At 43.1% G+C, this 6,225-nt stretch overlaps 1 pseudogene; it reads right to left on the bottom strand.

The window, feature by feature from the left end:
- Positions 1-224: 224 nt before the first annotated feature.
- On the bottom strand, positions 225-963 carry LOC102440149 (annotated as a pseudogene).
- Between the last annotated feature and the right edge of the window lie 5,262 nt (positions 964-6,225).

Genomic DNA, 6,225 nt, shown 5'->3' with positions numbered 1-6,225 from the left:
TATATTTTATTGATTTCTTACAGAGAGGAAGCGAGAGGGATAGAGAGTTAGAAACATCGAAGAGAGAGAAACATCGACCAGCTGCCTCCTGCACACCCCCTACTGGGGATGTGCCTGCAACCAAGGTACATACCCTTGACCAGAACCGAACCTGGGACCTTTCAGTCCGCAGGCCGACGCTCTATCCACTGAGCCAAGCCGGCTAAGGGCCGTCACCAATTATCTTATGTACGAGAGCGAGATCTACTATGACGGGGAGAATAGCGTGGTGATCCTCTGCTTCTCCTTGGGGAGTAACTGCGACTCCTGCTGTTGCTTCTGCTACGACTACGGCTTCGAGATCGAGATCTTCCATTACCTGGACTTCTGGGCCCATCAGCTTTAACCCGGATGTAGGCAGTTTCTCCCTCATGAGATCTAAACTTAGTGTTATCCAGTTTTCGAACCGCATAGGTCATATCTTCTTTCTGTACAAACTCCACGACACCAGTGCCATCTCAGTAAACATCAGCATAACATATATCACCCGCTTCACGCATGTGATCCTTCAAATCCTGCCAGCTTCCACTTGGAGGCAGTCCAGAGACAACCACTCTGTTCTCAGATCGCCAGAATGGGGGGCCATAGCGGCCTCGGGGTGCTCCGCTACCTCCACCCCTGCCCCGGCCCCTTCGAGGAAACTCGACCCGCAGACGGTATCCATTGTAATCATAGCCGTTGCGACCATACACCGCGTCTTCCGCGTCTCGAGGGTCCTCGAACTCAACGAAGGCGAAGGGTGGTCCCCCGCGGTGATTCTTGAGATCGATGTCGCAGATAGCGCCGTATTTGTAGAACACGTCCTCTATGTCCTTGGTTCGAATGTCTGGAGGTAAGTTACCCACGTAGATGCGACAATCGTTGTTCCCTGCCGGGCCACGAATCACACCACCTCTGGACATGGCGACGAAGAAAAGCGCGGACTGGAGAACAGGCCTTCCCACCAAGCCTAGCGCACGGTAGAGCGAATCTGCAGGGACACCTCGGCTCCCGCGGCCCCTCCAAAACAGCGCCTTTATCTACTCCCAGTCTTCAGTCTTCACTGGAAATAGAAAGTGCATTTCTGGAGCCAGAGGGGAGCTTACTTATATGGTCAGAAGGCTCCGCCCCTGGCCCCTGATTGGTCTGTCCTCATGCAAATAAGTGTTCCAAATCCTTGCAGTTTCCTTGTTCCAACAGACACTGTTTGACTGGTCAGAATAGAGCCACTCTGATTGGATGGGGAAAGCCTTATCCAATTGATTGAAATAGGATTCCAGGAAACCTTTATAAGGTCTGGCTCAGATGGCGGAAATACAGTACAGGCTTGAGTTCAATGCAAAGACAGGCAGTTCAGAGTAGACTTTTCCATGAAGTGCAGTTCAAGGGAGAGGCCCCTGTGCAGAAATAGCTGCTAGGCTCTGTTTTTTTTCCTCTTCCGTTTTTTTTTATTTAAATTTTTTATATTTGAGCACAGTTAGCCCCACTAGGAGCCCTTTTTAGTAAGTGTTCCCCCCCCCCCCCCCGCCCCAGGGTTCACAATAAGTTGCCCTATATTCTTTCCAACATATATTTCTTTGAACTTAATGGTGTTTATTAGTCTGATATGTAAAAGGTAGTATTTCACTATTAGTCTTTTTACATTTTTTAAAAAATATATATTTTATTGATTTTTTACAGAGAGGAAGGGAGAGAGATAGAGAGTTAGAAACATCGATGAGAGAGAAACATCGACCAGCTGCCTCCTGCACATCTCCTACTGGGGATGTGCCCGCAACCCAGGTACATGCCCTTGACCGGAATCGAACCTGGGACCTTTCAGTCCACAGGCCGACGCTCTATAAAAGGTAGTATTTCACTATTAGTCTTTTTACATTTTTATGTAATCAAATTCATCTGTCTTTTTCATTTTGCCTTTTGGATTCATAGCATTTCCAAAAAACTTTCCTTATTCTAACTTTATAATTTTTTTACATGCTATCAGATCCTCTTAAGATTTAATTTCTTCCAGTCCATCCTTGCTGCTTGACACAGTCGCTGCAGGGAAGAAACATCTGCACAGCATATATTTCAAGGGACCTGGCATATATGGCATACTGTTCTTAATATGTTTGCTCCCCTTCTTGGCACTATGTGTTTTAACCAAGGTCACCTCTCCGAGAAAGGTTGTTTCCCCAGGTAGGGATTTTTCCCTGAAGTTAGGGAGGGAATAAAACCCCTTAACTAAGTGCCAGGTGGGTAGTTAATCACTTTACGAACAATCACACTTAAGCTACATAATCTTTACTCCCTGGAATGGAGATAAGAAACGCCCTAAACTTTGGAATAGAAATTGATAGGATTAAAATCAACTGGTATAAATACAGATGTAACAAGACAATAAAACATAGAACCTGGCTGGAGATCCTGGCTAGGCTGCTGACCAACTGAAAAAAAGAAAAGAAAAGAAAAGAAAAGATTTAATTTCTTTTTAGTCCTCTGTCAACACTTCATCAGTTGGTCTTCTTAGATACTGCTAAAGTATTTTTGAAAAAATGCACTTTCATTTGATATGTCCATCTTTTCTGTCACTTAAAAACAATTTCCATCATGAATAAATTACCTTTATAATAAAAAAACTTAGGAAAATGAAGATAATCATTTAGAAAAATATACTGCAAGTATTGTTAGAGCTATAGCATATTACGTTGAGACATAGATTTTGAATCAAAAGACCTGGGTTTAAGTACTGGAGTTGTGTGGCTTTAAAAAAGTAGATTAATTCTTCTGGACTTGAATTTTCCTTTCTAAGATGAAGGATTTGTACCAAACAATCTCTACATTTCTATTTTTTTCCTGCACATCTTTGAATCTATGCAGATATTATTAAGTTCTTATGCTTACAATTACAAATGGTGTAGAAAATTTGAGCATATTTGCCTTTCTCCAATGCTTACAATTACAAATGGTGTAGAAAATTTGAGCATATTTGCCTTTCTCCAATGCAGTATTTAATTTGCTGATGTGAAGAAGTGTAAATAATTTTTTAAAACATTGTAGCACATATTTTCCAGTTCTAAACACCATTATATTGCTAATTAGAAATTCTGTGTACCCTGCACCTAGAAGGAAACATTCCAAAAGAAGATAGATTGATCTACGTAGTAAAGATTTGGGAAGTAGGGTGGGAGAGAAGAGCAGCATCTAAGAAAACCTAGGAGGAGATTTGAAGTGAGCTGTGGTTCTAAACACCATTATTATTGCTAATGTTTTTGTTGTCTATTGTTCTCACAAAATTTGACAATTCAATACAAAATCAGTAAAGCCCACAGTTTACATTTTAACTAAGCCAAATCATCTTATTTTCATTCTCTCCATCCCCTGGATTTGAGTAGAAATCATTTATTTGAAATGCCTGTGTACTTGTGGCTTGGTACTTAAATTGATGAGCTAATCTCCCAAAAACACATGTGTTCACAGTGGTCTGAAGAACATTTCGATTTCAATCATCTGATAGAATGAATGTCTTTTATATAAACCAGCAATAAAATGCAAACAAGTCAGACTTGCTTTATTTGATCACATTGTTTACAACACGGAAATAATTTGGCAGAGGATATTATTGAACTAATGGAGGTGAACGCTTAAGTGGGTACAAGGTGTTCATATGGGAAAATTTTTATCTCTGGTAATAAAGGTCCACAACTCAGTTTCTCTATCTTCCCTAAGAATCACATTGTATTTGTTTCTTTTTTTTAAAATATATTTTTTATTGATTAAGGTATTACATACATGTCCTTATCCCCACGTTACCCCCCCCCTGCTCATGCCCCCCCCCCTCATGCCCTCACCCCCCCGTTGTCCCTGTCCATTGGTTAGGCTTATATGCTTGCATATAAGTCCTTTGGTTGATCTTTCCCCCTTACCCCCACCCTCCCCCACCTTCCCTCCACGGTCCGACAGTCCAATCAATGCCTCTCCGTCTCTGGATCAGTCCTTGTTCATCAGTTTATGTTGTTCATTATATTCCACAAATGAGTGAGATCATGTGGTATTTATCCTTCTCTGACTGGCTTATTTCACTTAGCATAATGCTCTCCAGTTCCATCCAAGCTGTGGCAAATGGTAAGAGTTCCTTTTTCTTCTTCCTCTTCTTAAAGAATACCTTTCAGCATTTCATATAATGCTGGTTTGGTGGTGATGAACTCCTTTAGCTTTTCCTTATCTGTGAAGTTCTTTATCTGACCTTCAATTCTGAATGATAGCTTTGCTGGATAAAGTAATCTTGGTTGTAGGTTCTTGCTATTCATCACTTTGAATATTTCTTGCCACTCTCTTCTGGCCTGCATGGTTTCTGTTGAGAAATCAGCTGACAGTCATATGGGTACTCCCTTGTAGGTAACTGACTGTTTTTCTCTTGCTGCTTTTAAGATTCTCTCTTTGTCTTTTGCTCTTGGCATTTTAATTATGATGTGTGTTGGTGTGGTCCTCTTTGGATTCCTTTTGTTTGGGGTTCTCTGCACTTCCTGGACTTGTGAGTCTATTTCTTTCACCAGGTAGGGGAAGTTTTCTGTCATTATTTCTTCAAATAGGTTTTCAATATCTTGCCCTCTCTCTTCTTCTGGCACCCCTATAATTTGGATGTTGGTATGCTTGAAGTTGTCCCAGAGGCTCTTACACTATCTTCATATTTTTGGATTCTTTTTTCATTTTGCTTTTTCAGTTGGGTATTTTTTGTTTCTTCATATTTCAAATCTTTGACTTGATTCTTGGGATCCTCTTGTCTGCTGTTGGATCTCTGTATATTATTCTTTATTTCAGTCAGTGTATGCTTAATTTCTAGCTGTTCTTTTTTCATATCTCCCAGGGTCTCACTAAATTTATCGGCGGTTTCCAGAAAATTCTTGAAAAACCTTATAAAGGTGGTTTTGAACTCTATATCCAGTCATTTGCTTTCCTCCATTTCTGTCACTTGTGACCTGTTTCTTTGTCTCCACATTTTTTATGCTTCCCTGTGTTGGTAGTGGTTTTGTGTGCTAGGTGTCCTATAGGGCCAGTGGCTCAGCCTCCCCAGTTACCTGAGGTGGACACTCTTGGTGCACCCCCTTGTGCACAGTCTTGTTGTAGTTATGACTTGATTATTGTAGGTATCACTGGGAGGAATTGACCTCCAGGCCAATTGGCAGTGAGAATCAGCTGTGTCTGCAGTAGGAGAACTTCTGTGCTGAAGACACCCTTCTGGGGCAAGACTTGCTTCAGTGGGGCTTTGGTGCTTACTGAGTCTGCCCCCTGAGTGTGTCCCTTATGGATCTGAGAAGTTGTAATCTGGATGGTCCCACTCTGACCACTGGGTACGCTGGCTCTTGGATCTAAGGAGGTGCTAATTTAGCCTCTGCCTGAGGTTACCCAGCAGGAGCTACGAAGAGATATGCAGATTCCCCTTCCTTTTTTTGGAATTTGGAGGTGCCCAGTTGAGGCCCAGCTGTGAAGCAATGTAAGCTACTGTGGGGCCTTGGGCCTTCTCTTGGAAGTTCTGGGTCTGTCTGGCCCAGCTGCAATTTGTTAGGTAATTTTCAGGTTGCAAAGGGCCAGGGCATTCATACACAAAAGCTTCTGCTGCAGCCTGGGTGGGGCGGGGTCTCAGGGAATCAACAGGGCGGAGCAAGCAGCTATGGCTGATCCTCAGCCCTGCCCTAAGGGGCCGAGCATCTCAGTGTCCCGGTAATTGCTGCAAGCACCTCTGAGGGAAAGCTGCCCTCAAGTTCCGAGTTCTGCCTGCTGCCAGACAGTCCAGTTTCTCCCCATATGAGTCCTGGGTCCCCAGAGACTTCCCGGAACTGGAGTTCAGAGCAGTCGGGAGCTTGAGACTCCCTCCCGATTCAAAAAGACAGCCGCATCCTCAGGTGCCCGCCCCTTTCCGCACGCACTCCAGCCTCCGTACCTCTGCACTTTACTTCTGCAGCTCCTCTGAGTCTCAGTGTGCTTTTCTCTTTCCTTCTAGTTGTAGAATTTCCACTCAGCCAGCCTTCCTGTAGTTCTGGATGATGTCCGTTTTGTCTTTTCGTTGTATTTTTGAAGTTGTTGTGGGAGGCAGCAATTTCCCGTGTTTACCTATGCCGCCATCTTGGTTTCTCCTCTGTATTTGTTTCTTATGTAATCCTTAACAACAAGCACATATGTGGCTCGTTCTTGGAGTCTGACAAATAAACACCCTTCAGTAACCACAAG

Source organism: Myotis lucifugus, unplaced genomic scaffold (genome assembly GCF_000147115.1).
Source record: "Myotis lucifugus unplaced genomic scaffold, Myoluc2.0 scaffold_23, whole genome shotgun sequence".
Lineage (NCBI taxonomy): Eukaryota > Metazoa > Chordata > Mammalia > Chiroptera > Vespertilionidae > Myotis > Myotis lucifugus.
Note: the sequence above shows the minus strand (reverse complement) of the source record. Positions and strands in the feature narration are given on the sequence as shown.